This window comes from Lepidochelys kempii, chromosome 5, assembly GCF_965140285.1.
Source record: "Lepidochelys kempii isolate rLepKem1 chromosome 5, rLepKem1.hap1, whole genome shotgun sequence".
Lineage (NCBI taxonomy): Eukaryota > Metazoa > Chordata > Testudines > Cheloniidae > Lepidochelys > Lepidochelys kempii.
In genome coordinates, this window is record NC_136384.1 from 123,705,613 (window position 1) to 123,729,860 (window position 24,248).

Genomic DNA, 24,248 nt, shown 5'->3' on the forward strand with positions numbered 1-24,248 from the left:
AGACTTTTCAGGAGAATGTAAGCAAGGGCAATTGAAGTCAAGGGAAAGGCTGCCCATTGACATTGGATCAGACCCACACACAACTGTGAAGGGAATTCAAATTTATGAAGGACTCAAGTTTATGTGAGTCTGTGTATTTTAAACGAAGAATATGCTTGGTGATTATTCCAAGAAAATATAGGGAGAAAATGAACTATCTGGTAAAGGCAGATATCTCTAAACTACCTGGGCCAGATCCTCAGCTGGTGTAACCTGGTTCATGCCAGTTTACAGCAGCTGAGCATATGAATGTCTTTTGAGTATTATGGAATTTGCTGATATTTGACAGGCAGAGATTCTGTCTTGACTATTTTATGTTGCTGTACACAAAAGATGTTTTCTTTTATCTTTTGAGAAATTCTTACAGATTTAGACATGTAATTACCAGCAATGTATTGGATTTTTTGAGTTAAAAAAACAAAAATGGCAGAGAACTTGAGATTCATTATTAATGCTTTATCTTACTTTATTTTGTACCTTTCCAATCCAGACACATCCAACTTCCCATTAAGAATTCAGGGTAGTGTCATCCAGCAGGCATTTACTGTGATAAGAACTACAGCTAGAGAGCTTTCAAACCATGGTTTGCCAAGCTCTGCTGTAATTTATACCCTGTACAAGCCGATTGCAGTCAGTGAAATTGTACAGGGTTTAAATCAGTGCAGAATTTGTGCCTATGTTACAATATTGTGTGTGTGTGTGTGTGAGAGAGAGAGAGAGAGAAAACACTTAATATAATGGGAAATGGACTTGTGCTGTTTTGAGTGCAGGATTTGGCTGACTCTCCTGAGACTTGAATTTTACTTCTTATTGGGAATAAGATACACTGGTATTATATGAAAATTAGGATCCTGGTGTAAATCAGGATTACTTTTGTGTATTTCTTCCACTAGTTTTCCTTATGCCCATCACCTTTATGTCTGGGAATATTACATCGTTAAAAGCTGACAAACGTTCCTAACAATTGGCAACAAGCTGAGGGGAAAGTAGCCTGAGTGGAGGGGATTCTTTCCCCATTGACACTCTCCATAGTTCTCCCCTCCTACCTACTGCATTCAAGACTTGCAACATGCCTCCATTTTAGAATGCTATTCCTCCAGCCCCCAAGGGCCTTGGGGTCTGCCAGGACGGTCTCCTCTATAGTATGACTTCTGTGCTGCAGGACTGGGGGACGGGGGGGGGGGAGGTGGAACGGGATTCTGATGTAGCCTTATCCAGAGCTCTGAATCTCCTACTCTACTGCCATGTTCTTGGGGCGGGGCGGGGGCAGAAATGACGTCTATAGTACACAAGAGGGAAAGGCTGGGCATGTGGTTAAGGCACTAAATGAACTGGAAGTCAAGCCAGGAGACAGGTTCTACCCCAGATTTCCTGTGCTATCTAAGCCTTGCCATATTTGGTGTTTTACTTAAAGCCCTAGATCGTGCAGACAAGTATATACCTAAGAATCTCAAACTTCATTACAAGAACTCTAACTCTCATAGTTGCAGAGAAAAGCTTGAAAAATATGGCCTGAGTACACACTAAAGGCTCAAAAAATCAGAAGGCAGCTACAAAGAACCTAGTATCTTTTTTTTTTTTTTCAAAATGCATGATTTTGGAGGGTGGGGGAGCTGGATTCAGGATTTTTTTCAATGATTAGGGTTGGCATTCATTCCCTATTTGTACAATTAAAATAATAGCTCTTCCTTTCTTCGACCTTTTGTCTGTCTTAATGCATAGAGCTGTGGTAGGCGTTGTCTCTTCATAGACATAGATTTTTAAGGCCAGAAGGTACCATTTGCTCATCTAGTCTGACCACCTGCAGAGCACAGACCAGAGACTGTCACCCAGCTACCCATGTATTGTGCCCAGTAATATGGATGATTATATTTGTACAGTCTCTAGCATAATGGAGCAGCTACTAAATGTGCCTCAGTACTGTAAGTCACTTGTTCTCAAACTGTGGTTTTGGACCACCAGGAGTGGTCAGAGGCACAGAGATTTTGGGATGGGTGGTGGGTTTCGTACAGCATCTGTTTTATGTAGTGAGCCCATCTCTGAGAATGTTGGAAGATTGGGTGTGTGTGTGGGGGGGGGGGGCGGGGGGGTATGTGAGAAAACCTGGATTTGTGCTGGAAATGGCCCAACTTGATTATCATACACATTGTAAGGAGAGTGATCACTTTAGATAAGCTATTACCAGCAGGAGAGTGGGGTGGGAGGAGGTATTTTTTCATGCTTTGTGTGTATATAAAAAGATCTTCTACACTTTCCACAGTATGCATCCGATGAAGTGAGCTGTAGATCACGAAAGCTTATGCTCAAATAAATTGGTTAGTCTCTAAGGTGCCACAAGTCCTCCTTTTCTTTTTGCGAATACAGACTAACATGGCTGTTACTCTGAAACCTTGGAAGATCAAGGCCCTAATATTTTATGCCTAACACTAATTAGACTTTTCTCAGCTCCTTTTTTTTTGTCTGCTAAAAACACCTCTCGAAACTACACACTTTTGGTGCATAACAACATAATAGGATATTTGGTTGTTGGTTTTCAGCAGAGCCATCAATATTTCTAAGAGACCATGAACCTACCGGTGGTTGGGTTTTAGTGGGTCTTTTGTTTTGTTTTGTTTTGTTTTGTGGGGCTGGGTTTTATTTTTCTTAAACAGGAGTATTGCTCTGGTTCTTGTGCATGGCATAATTGCCTTTTTTTGCTCCTATGGCCCAGCATACGTATGAAAAAATTATTACAATATCTATGAATGGAGAAAGTTATGATTGACATCCTTTTTATATTGTCAGCTCTGTGAAAGCAAGAGAGAGATACGGTCACACTGACAGCCTCCTCACTCTCGAATTCCTCTGAGTTATTATTTGCAATGATGGAAATAACCAGGCGTCCCTTTGTTATACCAATAAAATAAAAACCAGCAGGATCTTATTAAAGGGAATAAGGCAAAATGCCACATTTATTGTGAATACAGAAAGAATCATAGTAAGCAGTTAGTTATAGCTACAACATTCCATTCAATTTCATATTTATTCACACATTCATTCTCACACACACACACACACAGAGGTTCTGCAAGGTTGTTATCATAATTACCAGCCTTAGAGTTGCTCGTGCCAAGCAACTGGCCAGGTGGCCTGGACACGGGGAGGGAGCAGGGCCTTGTCAGATGCTCATCAGATGCTCCTGGAAGTTGGTTTGCAGAATCAGACCCCAAAGTTCTCAGTTTCTAGAGTCCATTTTTATAGGAATTTATTCCTATGCCAGTCTATGGGAATTGCTTCATCATGATGATGCTGAATCAATCAGCAGATGGCACATTCCTGACGACTCCGTGTTGTTCTTCGGTTCTCCCATCCTTGAGGCTGTTGGGTGGATTCCAGTCTGCCCTCCGGGGGTCCTCTGGTTGTTTCCGCTTGACGCCTTCTTCGGCCGATTGACACTGGATTCTTAGGCTGGCACCTCCCTGATCATTCATTTATTATCCACACCAAGCATCCATCCACATACATCCTCTATCTCTATTTTAATCACAATTGTTAACAAAGCGAGATAAATACAACAAAAGGGCGGGGAGTCTCTGTGTGAGTAGTTGTTGTTACAAAGTATTGCTTTGAGAACAGACTCTGTCTTAGGATGTACTAACACAATTAGCAGCTTGCCAGTTTCACACAGAGAGGGAGAGAAATAGTAAAAACAAGAGACATCTTAATTAGTAATACCCTGGAATTTAAACTATGGGAAACCAAACTCATTTGTGATTTTAATACAGAACTTCTATAATATGATCCAACACCTTTGCTGCCAAAAATCAAGCTATGCTGCTAGGGGTTGTTTTTCATTATCTATATTTAGACAGACAGACACACCCACACCCACATATTGATAGAAATCTGCTGGGTCATTAAAATTATGAATCCATTGAAAATTAAATAGATTTCCCAGGGTTCTCAATGGCGTTAGCATTCTTCTGTCGATATCTCTGTTATGCCAGTGGCGAATCAACATTTACGTAAAACAGATCTTTTCTGCCTGGAGACCCTCTCCCACGCCCACTGAAGCTGAACTTTGGGACAGCCACCCCCAGTGTGCCGCTGGATCTGCTGGCCTCTGAGATGAGGCATGAATGTTAGTGAGCCTGTGTGCATTTGTGTAGGAGCTTAAGGCGTCAATGAAAGGGAACAAGCAGGGGCGGAGACCGGAAGCTGGCATGTTACAGTCTACTGGGGGGTGTGCAGTGAGGATGGGATTGCTTGCTAACTAGGCTGGATTAAGCCTTAGGAACAATAGGCCCATGCCTGATTTGAGGACGCTCGTGAGCATGTAATGACATCTTTGTGGCTTCCTCATGCACAAAAGCAGATTGCTGGGGTGAGGGTCTTGCTACTCCACCACTAACCCAGAGGCTGACAAGTGTTTGCATCCTCAGCCTTTCCTTCTTGAGTTAGGCTGAGGGAACAAGGGAGGCCTGTGAGTAGTCCCTCCAACCCGCACCGCAATAGAAGGACACTGTGCCTTCTGCCAGTGCTAGAGTTGCCAACTTTGTAATATTTAAAAAAACAGAAACTGCAGCAGGAGTGCTGGAACCTCTCCTGAGGCCCTCCCTCTCTCCCCTGCCCCCTCCCCGGCCAAGTCACTGCCCCCTATCCACGCCTCCCCCCCGGGTTGGGAGGAACTCTCCTGCATAGCCGAGGCTGGGAGCTGCAGCCACCCAATGCATGTAGGAGGTTGCTCCAGCTTAGTTAGGGCTGCCACGGGTGAAGACCCGGTACCTCCCCTTCCCACAGTAACCAGGCTTTGGGTGTTCTGTCAGTAAATCTGACTAGAGAGTGTCAGGTCCTCTTTTCAACCGCCTGAGCAAAGGACTCTGAGGGAGGCTCCCTCACCTAAACAGCGATCCCTGGGATGGGGCTGATCCACAAATCCCTCAAACACAGCTCTCCGGGGGACCATCACCACCATCCCCTACAGAGAAGGCTCTGTGGGCTCCCCTCACCTGGGAGGAGAAGGGACACTGTGCCTCTCACAACCCACTCCAGCGAAAGGCTCTTGGGGGTGGGGACCTTGCCACCACTAAACTAAGTATGGGGATACAATGGGGACAGGGATGCAATGAGGTGAGGGCTGGGCCGGGCCAGGCCAGAGCTCTGGAGGGTGGCGGGGGGGGGAAGATGCAGGGACCTCATATGAGGTTGTGCATAGGATCCTAGATTCACTTCAGCTAGTCCTGCCTCTTGGGTGTGGGGAAGTTTGAATGGGGGAAGGAAACAGACTCTGGCACAAGGAAGGGGCCCTGAATTTTTTAATAGCTTTAAACATTTCTGGAGAGGTCCAAGCTGTAGCTTGGGTCTTATTTTAAAGAGAACTAATTTGTCCATCCTCAGCGCCAATCCTCCATTCAAAGATGGTCTGATAAGAGTCTGTTATTTTAAGGAGGCAGTGTTTCCTGGTGGATAGAGCACTGGCCTGGGACTTAAAAGACCTGGGTTCAATTCCTGGCTCACCTACTGCGTGACCTTGGGCACATCACCTTCTCTCTCTGTGCCTCAGTTTTCCCATCTGTATAATGAGGATAATGCTACTGACCTCCTTTGTAAAGTGCTTTGAGACATACTGGTGAAAAGCACTAGAAATTATTATTATTAGGGCTGGCCCAGATATGAGTTTTCAGGGACCTTTTAGACATTGATACTATTATCATGTAACATTAGTTAATTAATGGATCATTTATTTCACCCATGAATCACCCTTTCCTTTATTCAAAATTTGGAGAAGGGAAGAAAAACTAGATTTAAAGAATTTTCTCCCTCTCTCTTATTTTCCCCCCAAAATAAGTTATTTGAAAGATAATTTCTGTCTAGGACACTGACTCTGAGCTAAACCATTTGGGCAAAACCGATAATGATCCCTGTTCCTCACTGTTAGTGAGCACCTCTTATCTCCAGGGAGACCTGAAAGGTTACAGAAATTAAAATCAGTGAACCCAGACTCATACCAAGGCATCTGAAATCAGGTGTCAGATAGGCTTATAATTATTCTGCTCCTATATTCATATAGTGTGTGGTTTATGATAGATGAGACCATGAGAGACAGAACTAGGTGGCCCATCATGTTTATAATATTTTTCTGATTGTGTTTCTAATGGGCTGTGTGAATGGGCTGAATCCTGCAGCCCTCAGACTGCCCACAGAAGCCTTTAAGGCAGTAGAACCAGTCTGTTTCGGGGGAAGGTGAGAGATTGAGCAGAGGAATTCAGTTCTCCCCATGCATTGCAGGCCATTGCTTTGTGACAGCCATCTCAGCACAAACACTAGTGCAGGGGGTGGGACAGGGACACAATGCATAGCACTGCAAAAATTTGCTTCCACTGCCCGAAATTGTCCACAGTGTTCAAGGACTTTGGAATGGGTCTCTCCTAGTGAGCTCCATAAAGAACTCCTGTGCAAGTAAACTTTCCCAGATATGCTCTCTAACCCCCAGATTTTATCCTAGCAAGCTAGACTTTATGCCTCTCCTCGTCTCAGCGAGGTTTATTTTGTTCAACTTCTATTTTCTTCATTTTTTATTTGTATTGTGGCACCAGATAAGGTAAGCCCTCCCCCCCCCCAGTGGTAGGCTCCCTGCAAACATAAAATAAGAGACAGCTCCTGCTCCAAAGACCTTACAAATTAAATCAACAGGGGAAGGGGAGAGAGGCAAAGTGACCTGCCCAAGATCATAAAGCAGATCAGTGGCAAAGCCGGGAATAAAGTCCCTGTAGAGTGTTCTATCTACTAATCATTAAGATAACTTTGGTTCATGGCCTGTTGCTGGGCCATTCCAAAGAGAGAAAACTAAGTGCAGAGTTCAGACACTTGGTTGGGGTTGACAGGACCCGGTGCTGATCATTCAGTGAAAAGCATGAGGCACACATTGCTAGAAGGTGGTGCCAGGATGCAGTAATCCGGAGTCTGGGGAAAGCTTAGAGACGAAGAGATGTAGAGGTGGGAAAACAATTACAGGCCAGTGTATGGCACACAAGTTTCAGAGGTATCGTATTGGTTTTGTTTGGGGCTCTTGGTGACAGCTTCATTCTTTAGTTCTATAACAAACACATTTCCACATTAGAGCCTGGAGGCAAAGTTCCATTGTTCCACCTTATTTGCAGCTGGAGTGGCTCACAGCTAAGGGTGCCAAACTCAGGTCAGACTGTCCGAAACCAGGGCAGGCACCCCACACTGGTAATATATTCTATCATGACCTTTCACCAAAACAGTAACACAAGTGTACTCCTGGGTCACTATATTAGTTTTACTATGGAGTCACAGACTCTAGTTTCTCTTTACCACCCAGACTTTGTTATAGAAGGTTATTAAAACCAAAAACCATATACATTAGCTTCTTCCAACCCCAAAGGATTGGTCACTCACCCCAGGTCACCAGATGCTCAGGATCTTACCAAAAATCAATTCCTGTCATCAATTCTTTTAGTAAACTAAAACTACAGATTTAATAGCCAAGAAAAAGAAATGAGAGTTATTTAAAAGGTTAAAGCAGCTGAAATACATTACAAGGGTATTAGCGTTTATAGTGCACAGTATAACAGAGGTGTAGTACTCTGCCAGTCTCTTGGGGTTGGTCTACAATACCCGTGCTACATCGGCCCATCTACACCAATACAACTGCATTGCTGTAGCCCGTCTGATGAAAATGTGCTGTGCCAATGGGAGAGCGTTTCCCGCTGACATAAAGCAGTGTCCGCGCTGCGCTACGCTGATGTCAATTACATCACTCGGGGGCGGAGGGTGCCGTTTTCACACCCCTGAGCGATGTAACTTACATCGACCTAAGCAGTAGCATAGACAAGCCCTTAGAGCCTCTCCATAAATTCCTCAGGGCTTCCCCAAAATGGCTTTTGAGGTCCTCTGTCTTCTCTGAAATGCCCCTTGACAGCGTTCAGGTGAATCAGCGATGAAAGGATCACTCCCAGCCTGCCTTCTTATGGTTGATCGCAATCTGGCAAGTATCCTAGCACAGCATGGGTCCATAGATTTCCAGTGTTGAACGCACAATGCCCCATGCTTTGAAGCCAGTGTCCCTGGTTGCTGAGCAGTTTAGACACATGGGTGTAGCTAAATGGGAAGAATGTGATAGCCAAAAACATTAGCCTTCATATCAGATAAATTCACAATACTAACACACATTATTGTTCTAGGATTATTAAGTACAAAGACAGCAATCACAGGTAAAGTTAGTGTAAATGTAAAAAGAAAAGGAGGACTTGTGGCACCTTAGAGACTAACCAATTTATTTGAGCATGAGCTTTCGTGAGCTACAGCTCACTTCATCGGATGCATGCCGTGGAAACTGCAGCAGACTTTATATACACACAGAGATCATGAAACAATACCCCCTCCCACCCCACTGTCCTGCTGGTAAATGTAAATGTAAATGTAGTTACCAGGGCATGCGCCATGTAAAGGCAATGTGACAACATCCCCCTTTGTTTCATTCTAACAAGTGGATACAACATTAGCAACGGACAGGTTCATAGACAAGCAAATGTAACAACATTAGTATTTCCTTTTGTTCTAGGGTCATTTACTACAGGGCATGAATAATAACAAACACCAGGATATAGCCAGACTTAACCATAGAGTTACATCTCACAAGTGGGTTGGTTTGAACACATTATAATGTCTCTTGACATTGCTCTGAGGTTCATACACAGGTGAATTGCCTATTGCTTTTAATCTGAGCTGGTCTGCCAGCATCACAGCCCCACCAGAACAGCCACTGCTAAGACAGATGTTGATTTTTAAACACACCAAGACCAACCAAATAGAAAGAAGAGTTCAGAGAGGCTTGAATAAAGACTGGGAGTGTAGGTGTCATTACACAAAGTAAAACTATTTCCCCTTGTTTATTTCCCCTCCTACTGTTCTTATAAACTGCTGGAACTGGCCCACCTTGATTATCACTACAAAAGCCCCCCCCCCCCCCCCCGCACTCTCCTGCTGGTAATAGCTCACCTTTCCTGATCACTCTTGTTACAGTGTGTATGGTAACACCCATTGTTTCATGTTCGCTGTGTATATAAAATCTCCCCACTGTATTTTCCACTGAATGCATCCAATGAAGTGAGCTGTAACTCATGAAAGCTCATGCTCTAATAAATGTGTTAGTCTCTAAGGTGCCACAAGTCCTCCTGTTCTTTTTTCAGAGAAGCACTTACTTTAGCCAAGTATCAGAGTAACAGCCGTGTTAGTCTGTATTCGCAAAAAGAAAAGGAGTACTTGTGGCACCTTAGATTTCCAGGTTTATGGATCTTGGGTAGTAGATAGAATATCCCAGGTCGGGGTTCCAGGGGATACAATTAACTTAGGCTTGAATAGAGACTGGGAGTGGCTAAGTCATTATGCAAGGTAACCTATTTCCCCTTGTTTTTCCTACCCCCCCCACCCCAGACGTTCTTGTTAAACCCTGGATTTGTGCTGGAAATGGCCCACCTTGATTATCATACACATTGTAAGGAGAGTGATCACTTTAGATAAGTTATTACCAACAGAAGAGTGGGTTTGTGTGTGCAGGGGCGGAGAGAAAACCTGGATTTGTGCTGGAAATGGCCCAACTTGATTATCATACACATTGTAAGGAGAGTGATCACTTTAGATAAGCTATTACCAGCAGGAGAGTGGGGTGGGAGGAGGTATTTTTTCATGCTTTGTGTGTATATAATAAGATCTTCTACGCTTTCCACAGTATGCATCCGATGAAGTGAGCTGTAGCTCACGAAAACTTATGCTCAAATAAATTGGTTAGTCTCTAAGGTGCCACAAGAACTCCTTTTCTTTTAGCTAAGTATGGGCCTGGATCTGTTCCTTCTTCAAAGGGCTTCAGAAAGTCAGTGGGTTAAGCTTTTCAGCCATGTCACATTTCATTCTTTCCCCTTAAACAATCTATGTGAGGTCAGGAAAGGCACAGAAGAGACAACTGCCTATGTTTTTTGCTTCCGTGTTCCTACAGTACCAAACACAGTGGCACCCTGATCCATGTAGCCCCCAGCTGCTACCACAGTTCAAATAATAAATAATATAAATAACAGTACAAACTACTTCAAATTCATTAATTAGAGCTGTATTCTTAATAGAGACTAAAATAAGGCTGAGAATAAATGCTCTAAAAAATCCCAGCACTCTTCTTCTCTTTCAAACTATATGAAGTCTTTCCCAGAGATTCCAACATCCTTGTCTCTGTCATCAGCTATACTCAAACCACTGGCAGATTCCTACATTCTTAAAATAATCTGTCCCTTTTAATGATGCTTTCAACAGAGCTGTTTCTGAGATCTACTCGTAGCTGTTATATATCTACCCCCCATACTTAGATGAAGAGCCCTGTTAATGTGAGTAAAACCTGCAGGGCCGGGTCCAGTCTTTGGATTGGTGGATACAACATTACCTAGCATCATGTTCACCCAAGGTTTTGTTTCTTTCCAAAAGTGTTGGCAATGGGGCAGTGTCACCAAGGAGGATACAGTCGTTCCCCACACCCCAGAGAGAGCATTCTCTGTGATTCCAATTAATTTTGCTGAATATCCAGTATCGCTGATGGGTTAACTATAAACCTAAGGCCTATGTAGAGTTCCTGACGTTTCTACATATTGATGGAGTTATACCAGGGCTGAATTTGGCCCGTCAATTTGCTGAGTAATGTCTCTCCTCCACTTCACCTTAAAAAAAAAAAATCAGTGGCGGGTTAGGGGAAATCGATCATATATCTGTAGATATAAAAGACCAAGAGAGGGCAAAATTCATAGCTGAGTCTACAGAAAACAAAGACTCTCAGGTGCCTCTTTTGGGGGCCACCAATCATCATTAAGTTGCTCCAACATATGCATCTTTAGGCTAACACCCACTTATTAACTTGTAACTTCCACCCCATACAATAGCAGCTCTAAATTTGGGCATCTAAGTCCAAGGCCATCTAATACAATAATTTACATGTTGAGAGACCAAAAGAGAGAGCGTAGATACTAACAGGAGGGTGCAAGAAGGCGTGAGATGAAGCTGACTGTCCAATTTCAGCTAGTATCTGGCTATGTAAGTTACACAAATGTACATGGTCTCTGACATTATATTAGATGAAGGGCGTCTCAGGCCATGTCTACACTTACAAGCTTACAGCGGCACAGCTGTATTGATACACCTGTGCCACTGTCAAGGCACTCGTGTAGCTACATTATGCTGACAGGAGAGCGCTCTCCTGGTGACAGAGTAAACCCAGCTCCATGAGAGCATCTCTCGCCAACATAGCACTGTGGACGCAAGCACTGATGACAGCAAAACTTATGTCGCACAGGATGTGTGGTTTTATCCACACCCCTGAGCGACAAAAGTTTTGCCGACATAAGTGCCAGTGTAGACATAGCCTTACCATAGGTATTAGAGAGACAAGGTGGGTGAGGGAATACCTTTTATTGGCCCATCGTCTGTTGGGGTGACAGACAGACAAGCGTTTCAGCTTACACAGAGCTCTTCTTCAGGTCTGGGAAACGTACTCAGAGTGGAACAGACTGTTTAGCATAAGTCGGTAACACATATATCAAGGGACCATTCAAGGTGAAGCGGTCCATTAACACCGCTCCAGCCACAGGGAGGAAAGGAAGGGTGTGGGGGGGAGGGCAGGGGAAAGCAGCTGGTGAAGGGCTTTGTTAGTGGGGTGTAGATTGTTGGAATAACCATAAATCTAGTAAAAAGAAAAGGATTACTTGTGGCACCTTAGAGACGAACAAATTTATCTGAGCATAAGCTTTCATGAGCTACAGCTCACTTTATAAGCTTATGCTCAAATAAATTTGTTCGTCTCTAAGGTGCCACAAGTAATCCTTTTCTTTTTGCGGATACAGACTAACACGGCTGCTATTCTGAAACCTGTCATAAATCTAGTGTCTCTATTCAGTCCATGATTTTTAATGTCTAGCAAAGTCATGCATTTAAGCTCCGAGATGCAGCTTAGTGAAAGTGTTGTACAGGTTTCCTGTGTGGATCAGGACAGATAGGTCAGATACAGAGTGATCGCTTTGTGAAAAGTGTTCACCCACAGGTGATAGGGTGTTTTTGTCTTATTATCGTGTGAGTTCATTTGAAAGCATAGTGATTGGGTTCACCCACACAGTTGCTGTTGGAGCATTTAGTGTGCTGGATGAGGTACACCACATGTGGGGATAGACATGTGTAGGACCCATGGATCCTGAAAGGTGCGTGGTGGGGGCTAATGATCATTGTAGCAGTGGAGATATGTCTGCAGGTTTTGCATCTTTTGTTCTGGCAGGATCTGGTGCCACTTTGAGTTGGTGGGACCAAGCCTGTGGGGAGCTTGCTTCTGATGAACTTGGAGAGGTTGGGGAGTTGCTTGAAGGCCAGAACGGGGTGGGGGGGCTCAGAAAAGATTTCTTTCAGGATGGGGTCCCCATCGACTATGGGCTGTAGCTGTTTGATGATACCCCATATAGGTTCCAGAGTAGGGTGGTAGATGACAACTAGGGATGTGCAGTTGGAGGTGGTTTTATTTGTGTACTGAAGCAGGTTCTTTGTGGGTATTTGGGTGGCTTGTTCAAAGCTGCAATCTACTTCTCTGGTTGAGTGTCCTTGTTTGGTGAAGATTGTTTTGAGTGTGTTAAGGTGTATGTTCCAGACTTTCTCCTCAGAGCATATTCTGTTGTATCTGAGTGCCCGGCTATAGTAACAGATTTCTTGGTGTGTTTGGTGGGTGTTACTGGATCTATGAAGGTAGGTATGGTGATCCGCAAGTATGTCTACACTGCAACCTGGGGTGCGATTTCCAGCTTGTGTAGATGTACCCACGCTAGCTGAACTCTAGTTAGGTTGCTAAAAAACAGAAGAGAGGATGTGGCCGCACAGACTTTAGCTCCAGATATACAAGTGAGTATGTACTCAGGAGGAAGGGGCGGGAGTCTGGTGGGCTTGTGCAACCAATGCTGAAACCCATCATGCCAGGTCATCACCCTCTTTTCAAAAAGTGGATGTACCAGTTTATATACAATTCCTTTTTTTCTACTCAATTTGACAAACACATTCTTTCCATTTATTTAAAGAACCAAAGGACTATCAGCCATACGGAAAGTCATTGAATAGTAGCTTTCTAGATAGAACAGCCTCCAGCAGCAGCTATTAGAGAGTTGTTAAGCCCATTACATAACACGCTGCTTTTCACACACTATCTTTAAAATAATTCACCGTTGAGGATAAAATTTTCATCATGCCCTCGTCTTTTCCTGTTGGCTAGACACCCTGACTGAACTACATCTCCCATGTTACACAGCAGTCCGGTGACTCCCATGATGTATCAGACTGGTCTGTCAGACAGGGGATTAGTGTGCATCCTGGGAGATGCAGACTGCCCACAGATCTTGGCTCAGAAAATGGGGGCACGAAGCAACCAAATTAGCACCAGTGAGGCTCCGATGGCAGTTTATGCAGATGCAGTTTAATTCTGAGCTTATTAGAATGAAACATTCTGTGACAGTTCAACAAACTGAAATATTTAGAATTGGATCAAACTGACTCAAACCATAATACCTTGATTTTTCTGACAGAACATCAAAACAATTCAAATTGAAAAATTCCCACATTTTCTACTGAAAAATCATTTTAACAGAAAATCCCTGACAAGCTCTATTAGGCTTGTAATTCCCAAGAGAAGTTGATGATTTAAACCTGGAGTGTTGATTCAGCCCATTATTAAAAAGAACAAAATGCAATCTGAGTTCAGATTCTGAGCTCTACCCCATCCTCACACACTCCTTCACATTTGGGGATGCTTGGATATTGGGGTGTGATTTGGTCCCATTTCTAGTTTTTTACAAGACTCTTAGCAACATGTACTCTATATATATCTGTCACTTTAGCATCCCTATTCCAGCCAGATTCAAATCTGAGTGAAGGCATGGCGAGTTGTAGATTTAATACATGTTAACTGGTCAAGGCAAAACCTAGAGTCTAGTACTGGGGCTTAATTCAACCCCCTGCCAATGTGTATTGAACCCACAACTGGCCTTGTCTTCACTAGCATTTTAACATATGTTAAACGTACACCTTTTTTTCCCTAAAGTAGACATGGCCTAAAGGTGTGAGCAGACTTCCAAACTCAACACAAGCACAAAATTCTTCTCACTTTCTCATTCAAAACCTTGATGCCAACCTCAGCAATATTCCCCTGTAGTGAAGACAGACATACGTGCAGTGGCTAGCTGTATGTTAAGATATGCTAAATGGGAAAAGTCTGAGTTTGCAATGCCGCCCATGCTCTCAGGGAAACCTTGCAAGAAAGCAGGATTGCAGCAGGAAAATGCAAAACTCCTCCCTTCAGTTTGAAAAAAATATAACACAATAAACCATGCTACAGTTTATACAGACTGGTTTCAGAGTAACAGCCGTGTTAGTCTGTATTGCAAAAGGAAAAGGAGTACTTGTGGCACCTTAGAGACTAACCAATTTATTTGAGCATAAGCTTTCGTGAGCTACAGCTTACTTCATCGGATGCATACTGTGGAAAGTGTAGAAGATCTTATTATATACACACAAAGCATGAAAAAATACCTCCTCCCACCCCACTCTCCTGCTGGTAATAGCTTATCTAAAGTGATCACTCTCCTTACATTGTGTATGATAATCAAGGTGGGCCATTTCCAGCACAAACCCAGGGTTTAACAAGAATGTCTGGGGGGGGGGGTGGAAAAAAACAAGGGGAAATAGGCTACCTTGCATAATGACTAAGCCACTCCCAGTCTCTATTCAAGCCTAAGTTAATTGTATCCAATTTGCAAATGAATTCCAATTCAGCAGTTTCTCACTGGAGTCTGGATTTGAAGTTTTTTTGTTGTAAAATAGCGACTTTCATGTCTGTAATCACGTGATCAGAGAGATTGAAGTGTTCTCCGACTGGTTTATGAATGTTATAATTCTTGACATCTGATTTGTGTCCATTTACTCTTTTACGTAGAGACTGTCCAGCCTGACCAATGTACATGGCAGAGGGGCACTGCTGGCACATGATGGCATATATCACATTGGTGGATGTGCAGGTGAACGAGCCTCTGATAGTGTGGCTGATGTTATTAGGCCTGTGATGGTGTCCCCTGAATAGATATGTGGGCACAGTTGGCAACAGGCTTTGTTGCAAGGATAGGTTCCTGGGTTAGTGGTTCTGTTGTGTGGTATGTGGTTGCTGGTGAGTATTTGCTTCAGGTTGGGGGTCTGTCTGTAGGCAAGGACTGGCCTGTCTCTCAAGATTTGTGAGAGTGTTGGGTCATCCTTCAGGATAGGTTGTAGATCCTTAATAATGCGTTGGAGGGGTTTTAGTTGGGGGCTGAAGGTGACGGCTAGTGGCGTTCTGTTATTTTCTTTGTTAGGCCTGTCCTGTAGTAGGTGACTTCTGGGAACTCTTCTGGCTCTATCAATCTTTTTCTTCACTTCCACAGGTGGGTATTGTAGTTGTAAGAATGCTTGATAGAGATCTTGTAGGTGTCTGTCTCTGTCTGAGGGGTTGGAGCAAATGCGGTTGTATCGCAGAGCTTGGCTGTAGACGATGGATTGTGTGGTGTGGTCAGGGTGAAAGCTGGAGGCATGTAGGTAGGAATAGCGGTCAGTAGGTTTCCGGTATAGGGTGGTGTTTATGTGACCATCGTTTATTAGCACTGTAGTGTCCAGGAAGTGGATCTCTTGTGTGGACTGGACTAGGCTGAGGTTGATGGTGGGATGGAAATTGTTGAAATCATGGTGGAATTCCTCAATGGCTTCTTTTCCATGGGTCCAGATGATGAAGATGTCATCAATATAGTGCAAGTAGAGTAGGGGCGTTAGGGGACGAGAGCTGAGGAAGCGTTGTTCTAAATCAGCCATAAAAATGTTGGCATACTGTGGGGCCATGCGGGTACCCATAGCAGTGCCGCTGATCTGAAGGTATACATTGTCCCCAAATGTAAAATAGTTATGGGTAAGGACAAAGTCACAAAGTTCAGCCACCTGGTTAGCCGTGACGTTATCGGGGATAGTGTTCTTGATGGCTTGTAGTCCATCTTTGTGTGGAATGTTGGTGTAGAGGGCTTCTACATCCATAGTGGCCAAGATGGTGTTATCAGGAAGATCACCGATGGATTGTAGTTTCCTCAGGAAGTCAGTGGTGTCTCGAAGGTAGCTGGGAGTGCTGGTAGCGTAGGGCCTGAGGAGCGAGTCTACATAGCCAGACAATCCTGCTGTCAGGGTGCCAATGCCTGAGATGATGGGGCGCCCAGGATTTCCAGGTTTATGGATCTTGGGTAGCAGATAGAATATCCCAGGTCGAGATTCCAGGGGTGTGTCTGTGCGGATTTGATCTTGTGCTTTTTCAGGGAGTTTCTTGAGCAAATGCTATAGTTTCTTTTGGTAACTCTCAGTGGGTTCAGAGGGTAATGGCTTGTAGAAAGTGGTGTTGGAGAGCTGCCGAACAGCCTCTTGTTCATATTCCGACCTATTCATGATGACAACAGCACCTCCTTTGTCAGCCTTTTTGATTATGATGTCAGAGTTGTTTCTGAGGCTGTGGATGGCATTGTGTTCTGCACGGCTGAAGTTGTGGGACAAGTGATGCTGCTTTTCCACAATTTCAGCCCGTGCACGTCGGCGGAAGCACTCTATGTAGAAGTCCAGTCTGCTGTTTCGACCTTCAGGAGGAGTCCACCTAGGATCCTTCTTTTTGTAGTGTTGGTAGGGAGGTCTCTGTGGATTAGTATGTTGTTCAGAGGTATGTTGGAAATATTCCTTGAGTCGGAGACGTCGAAAATAGGATTCTAGGTCACCACAGAACTGTATCATGTTCGTGGGGGTGGAGGGGCAGAAGGAGAGGCCCCGAGGTAGGACAGCTGCTTCTGCTGGGCTAAGAGTATAGTTGGATAGGTTAACAATATTGCTGGGTGGGTTGAGGGAACCATTGCAGTAGCCCCTTGTGGCATGTAGTAGTTTAGAAAGTTTAGTGTCCTTTTTCTTTTGTAGAGAAGCAAAGTGTGTGTTGTAAATGGCTTGTCTAGTTTTAGTAAAGTCCAGCCATGAGGAAGTTTGTGTGGAAGGTTGTTTTTTTATGAGAGTATCCATTTTTGAGAGCTCATTCTTAATCTTTCCCTGTTTGCTGTAGAGGATGTTGATCAGGTGATTCCGCAGTTTCTTTGAGAGCGTGTGGCACAAGCTGTCAGCATAGTCTGTGTGGTATGTAGATTGTAATGGATTTTTTACTTTCAGTCCTTTTGGTACGATGTCCATCTGTTTGCATTTGGAAAGGAAGATGATGTCTGTCTGTATCTGTACAAGCTTTTTCATGCAGTTGATAGATTTCAACGCCATATGGCTAAATGCAGTGCCTTGCATAATAGTTTGTGGGGTGGGGGGTGAGAGAACCTGGATTTGTGTTGGAAATGGCCCAACTTGATTATCATACACATTGTAAGGAGAGTGATCACTTTAGATAAGCTATTACCAGCAGAAGAGTGGGGTGGGAGGAGGTATTTTTTCATGCTTTGTGTGTATATAATAAGATCTTTAACACTTTCCACAGTATGCATCCAATGAAGTGAGCTGTAGCTCACGAAAGCTTATGCTCAAATAAATTGGTTAGTCTCTAAGGTGCCACAAGTACTCCTTTTCTTTATACAGACTGTGTCTCATGAACAAATTATAAAACAAAAATTTAAAATTCCCTGTCTGAACCTAAGTTTCTAATCTTGTAATATTTGACCAGCAAGGTTGCATATAATATAGTAAATTTTCCACCAATGTGGTGACCTGTTCTTCTGCACTGACTTCTCTCTATCTGAGGCAACTAGAGAAAAGCTGAAAACATCACATAAAACTAACAGAACATAAAACTAACAGTATGCATAACATACCTACTCTTAACTTTGCAAAAGTGAAGGTAGACAATCTCCATGTCATTATGGAGTTTGGCAGGCTGCTCACAGCCACCTGCCTACCCAAACTAACGAAGGCCAGAAAAGATTCATTTTCATATATTAATATTTGCTAAACCACTTAACCTCAACTGTCAACTCCTCTTGGTGAATCAGAGACTTGGCTGTGCATTTGACATAGCTCTCTGTTGACCTGCAAGGGTGTCAAATTCTTGTTTGGACATATGAACCTTGGAAGAAGAAAAGTCTTTAAAACCGGCTGCTACTCTGAAACCTTTAAAAGGTATGCATTTTTCCTCTTTGAAAGAACTAACATTTACTCACCAAGCCTTATCTTGTCACAAATAAGCTGTTTCCAGGGCTCTGCCTCTCTTCCTGACTAGAGAAATGTATTGAAAGGGCTGTGTATATTACATCAGTACACACACTGGGCTCAATTGTTCTATGCAAATCAGTTTACATCAAGGGAGTTTCACAATATAGAAGTCTGTGCTAAGGTAAGCCCTCTCTCTGGCTCCTGAATCTATTTTTTTAATCATATATTTTTAAAAAGAAGAAGAAAATGTGTACTTTGTATTGTTTTCCTGTATTGACTTTATCCTTGTGTTCTCCTACACACATTGTCCCCTTGGGTGGGAATGAAAACACTGGTGTAAATAAATCAAATAATACGATTATGTTTCCCTGTTGGAGGATAGCTTGCAAGCAAAGGGAGCATAGCTGAATTCCGTCTACTTTCCAGTCATGCTACATTAATAGAAAAAGTACAGGAAGGATCTCAAGAACTTCCACTCTGCCCCAAAGAGATAATACAGATTGATTGGTGGCAGTGACAGTGCATAAATCAGTAAAGAAAACCCTTCAAAACCTGTCTGCAGTGGACAAATCCAGGCTGTGCAGATGAAATCCAGGACAAGTACTATTAAAACACTTTGTGTGTGCTTGATCTGATTAAGCCTAAACTTTGCCTTTTTTGAAGTTGCCCAACACCATCATCATACAGTTCATAAAACAATTATATTAATAAATTATCAACCCCCTGAAGAACATTTATAACTGTTGTGTGTCACTTTCTTATATATTAGGCATTGAAAAGGCACCAATCTGTCTAAAGCATTTGTCTGGTCCCCATCATATAGAAACATGGGAGCTAGGCGTTAATTTATAGAAGTGCAGGGATTTCAACGTCATTGTTGGTGCGTAGTAGTGAGAAATGTGTACCTTTTGTAAGAACACCTTCCTTGAAAAGGCTATAAACGCTCCTGGTACAGTAACAAACTAGCTGTGTTTACACCACTGCTGCATCTTGATGGAGATGAAAGGAATTCACAAGTTAACGTAGCAAGTAATTTACTTTTGTTTCGGTGGCTGACCCAGGAGGAAAAAGTTCCAAAACAAAACTGAATTGTTTTGATTTTTCTTGCCAAAAAAAGAAAGGATTATTGTACGGGTCAAAACAGACCATTTCAAATGTGGACTCAACTTATTTTTTGAAATATCAATTCAAAACAGCTCATTTCATTTTTTCCCTAAATGAAACATTTTGATCATTCTGAATTCTCCCCCACCCACCATTTTTTCAGCTGAAACTATTTGTCGAATTTGACCCACTTTTGTAAAGATTTGATGCCCTGAAAATGCATTTTGAGGTGAATTTACTATTCACCAAAAATATTTCGCCCAGCTCCAGTGACAAGCCTCATTCAAGAAGTTTTTTGTTCCCTGTTATTTTAATTAGCCTATTACAACTGAAAGTGACATGAATTCTCATTGTAGACATAACTGAACCATTTCTTTGTGGGGCTCCAGCTTCTGTAGGCACACATGGTGCTAGGTACACTGGAGTCATTGCAGTTCCCCTATATGTGTGGAAAGGGAGAGAAAGATCATGATGCATAAGACCTGTGAAGAGAGGGTTGGTGCACCAATTTTTTTCAATCAGCTGCAAATTTCCCTGACATGCTGTTCATTCCCTCTGTTTAATCATTAGTGATGGACATCAATGGGGTTTCATAGACATCAGCACCTGTCCCTTTAGCAAACACTAAATATGTAAGTGGTACAGCCATGATCATCTGGCCTATCCAATATCATCCTCCAAGGGACAGGACAGGGGAAGAGAAGAAGGGGTAGACAGAAGAAGAGACGGAGTGACAACAAAAAAGAGTGGCCAGGAATGGACTTCACAGAGACTCAAGCACTGACCACAATCATCAAGGGTGGAGACAATTGGAATGCTCATCAATGATGGTGCCCCAATGACCAATGTGATTATGGAAGTGATGATGATGATGATGATGATGATGAAATATGCAAGACCCTTTTGTTGCTGAAATCCAAGTAGCGTGACACATACTACAAGGTTCTATCTGAAAAAGAAACCATGCTAGGTTTGGCTCGGCTTGGCTTTGCTCTTTATTTCAAGTGTGTTTCTTGTGCTTTATGTCCCAGTTAATCATTAGTATCCGTAATATTTCTAAGAGTAGTTCACAAGAATGATTTACTCCATTGCAGAAGCATATACATTAGAAAAAAGTTAAGATGTGTTTGACGCATTGCATCTCAGTAACCAAGGCCGTTGATTTGAAATAATTGCAGGGGTACCAGCAAACCTTTAAGGTAGCTCCATATTTTTCTTGTAGCTGGAACTGAGTGTATTGTGTCAAAGATGTACCATATTTCTTGGTGGTGTTGAAATATTATGAGGCAACACAAGAAATAATTCTTACCAGAAGGGTTGAGATGTTGGCAAGTTGTAATGAAAAATAGATACAGTCATTTGCTGCTGCTGCATAAAGAGCTGGTGTTTTGCTTCAAGCAGGTCACCAAGAAAAGGATAAGCATAAAAAAAACCTACCCCGCCCATTGTGTCTGCGTGGCTGGCAGTTTCATGCCACCTGTCAAGGTTCCTTCCCCACTCTGAACTCTAGGGTACAGATGTGGGGACCTGCATGAAAACCTCCTAAGCTGGTAAAAGTAAGCTTAGGTTAAAACTTCCCCAAGGTACAAATTAATTTTACCCTTTACCCTTGGAATTTCCACTGCCACCACCAAACTTTAACTGGGTTTACTGGGAAACGTAGTTTGGACACGTCTTTCCTCCCAAAATCCTCCCAACACTTGCACCCCACTTCCTGGGGAAGGTTTGGTAAAAATCCTCACCAATTTGCATAGGCGACCTCAGACCTTCGATCTTAGAACAATGAAAAAGCATTCAGTTTTCTTACAAGAAGACTTTTAATAGAAGTAAAGGAATCACCTCTGTAAAATCAGGATGGTAGATACCTTACAGGGTAATTAGATTCAAAACATAGAGAATCCCTCTAGGCAAAACCTTAAGTTACAAAAAAGACACACAGACAGGAATAGTCATTCTATTCAGCACAGCTCTTTTCTCAGCCATTTAAAGAAATCATAATCTAACACATACCTAGCTAGATTACTTATTAAAAGTTCTAAGACTCCATTCCTGTTCTGTCCCCGGCAAAAGCAGCACACAGACAGACACAGACCCTTTGTTTTTCTCCCTCCTCCCAGCTTTTGAAAGCATCTTGTCTCCTCATTGGTCATTTTGGTCAGGTGCCCGCGAGTTTACCTTAACTTCTTAACCCTTTACAGGTAAAAGGATTTTTCCTCTGGCCAGGAGGGATTTTAAAGGGGTTTACCCTTCCCTTTATGTTTATGACACCACCTAAATGTACTTGACAGAGGCAGCTCATTGTCACACAGACAATCAAATCTCCATGTTGTCTTCTACCCATCGCAGGTAATTATACAGCCTCCCATTATCGTAGTAGCTGAACACCTTAAAATTGGTTAATGTATCACTCCTCATAACACCCCTGTGAGGTAGGGATGTGCTGTTGTCTCAGTCATACAGATGGGGAACAGAGGTACGGAGATATTATGGGTAAAATTTTCAACAGCGCCGTAAGTGACTTCAGAGCTTAAGTCCCATTTTCAAAAGTGACAGACACTTAGGAGCCTAAGTCCCATTGGCCTAAAGGCGACTTATGTGCCTAAGTGACTTTTTGAAACTAAATCTAAGGCTCTTAAGTAATTTAGGATCAGATACTTAAAGATATGTAAGTGTAACTCCCATTGAAATAAGCTGAAAACTTTACTCTAGGTGATATGCCCAAAGTCACACCAGAAATCTGTGATGAAGCAGTAAATTGAACCCTTGATTCCCAAATCCAAGGCTAGCTCCTGAGCAACAAGATCACACTTCCTGTCTGAGGCTCTGGCATCCCAGTGCCCCAGTGGGGCAGCAAGATATTCAGAGGAAGCTGTTTACAGTCCGGTACTCTCCCACAGAGCAGAGGGCTCCTCAGGGAGGGCTCCCTGGTTGCATCATAGTTCCACTCCTATTCAGTGACGGCTTGATTTTTCCATAAGAAGCTGGTTGGAGAGTCAGGGAAGCCTAAATTAAACACTATATTGAATTTTAATTTTGCCAAAGCGCCATAGTTTTGCGTTAGTTTGGATTTTCATGGCCCTTTTGTGTAATTTAGATTCCAGATTCTTTGGCACAGGTGCTGTCTCCTCATGTGTGTTTGGACAATGCACAGCACAATGGGGCCCCACTGCTGATGATACATATCAATGACAGGGATTGGTCCATAGATTGGGTATGCTTTCTTTTCTGCATGGGGCAGGCCAGCTGGACTGGATGATGTCATGCCGAGTTTAAAGAGTAGTTAAAATGAAAACCTGGGTACCCATCCTCACAGAGGCTGCAGTAAGTTCAATTAATGTGTGGATAACGCTTTGAGATGTTCTGCCAGAAGGCCCTATAAAAGAGCTAAATATCCTACTGTCTCTGACCATCATTATTAAATCCTTACTGACACAATATAACCACTTGTGGCCCAGATCCATCATCTTTGATGTGTATGGAATATTGGCAATGAAAAGGGCATTGCCAACTATCGGCACACAGAGGTACCGACAGCATTCTGTAGGAAAGAGGTGAAATGAAGTCACTTAAAACTATCTCAGGTGCCTCATTTCTTACACAGTTGGGGCAATGCATAGGCAACCCACACCATAAGTGGCACAGGGAAGGAATCGTACTACAGGGAAGTATAATTCCTTGCTGACTTCACTGGTTCATGCCGTCAACAAATTGCTACCTTCACAGCCTGCTCTTCTGTATTGGCTGCCACATTGGAAGGCCCCTTGGTTCCACCCATTCCAAATCACACAACTGTAAGGATGTGGAGGAATACAAGGCCTGTATCACCTGTTTACTTCTGCCTGTCTGAACTGAAGGTCTGGGTAATTTGCTCAGGAGAATAAGGCAGGGTGTCATTCTCTTCTTATGCCCCCACACAGTGATGTAGTCCAAGCAACAATTAAGCCCTTAAATATCAGTCACCAACAATGCATCAAAATTCATCTCAATGAATCGCCCACAATTTTCACAGTATCACTGCTTTGTTTTTATCTTTTGCATTATTTAGGTGTAGGACTTTCCACACACTCCCCCGCCCCGCGTCTTTCTCCAGTTAGTCTGCTCTTGTGACGAATCAGGCTTCCTTTACTACTCTAATGAGACCACAAGAGGGCCGAGTCAGAGAGGGACTCAATTAGTGCCCCAGCTGCTCGTTGATACACCTCTAAGGAAGCAACAGACACCAATGTCATTGAATAGAGGGGAGGATTTTGTGTGCTTTTTTTTGCAATGTAGAGAGAAGAACCAGTAGGAAGGGGCAGCTAGTCAGGGGGAATGGAAGAGACTAGTTCAAAGCCAGGTTGGATTAGTTGCTGCCTTAACAAGATGAGGAAGAGAAGAGAAGTGAGAAGGCTACTGAAACTCCCTTTGCACTTGTTCCCCACCCCCTTGCTATCAGCTTTGTTGCTGTTGCTAACACACACTTCTGACTTTAGCTGTGCTTTCCTAGGAAAGAGGATGCACAAGGATCTGCTTCTGCCTGTGCAAAACTGAATGAAACTGCAGGGAATAAGGGCTCTGTTGTGAGTGCTGGATAAAACAGAAACACATCACCCCCTGCTCCTGCTTATTTGTCTGGTTTTTCACTCTGACCTTCATCATTGTCAGCTGAAAACACAACTCCCTCCTCCCTGTGTTTTCACAAAGTAAATACCTTCTGCTGAGCAAGATACCCTGGGGGAAGGGAAAGGAGTTGGAAAGGAAAATAAATGGGTTGATCAGAAACTCTGGTTAGGGGGTCAGCAGCTGGTTCCTATGTCAACAGACTTTATGGAGTCTGGAAAAGGGAAAGGCAAAGTACTGATTTTAGAATATTTAAGGAA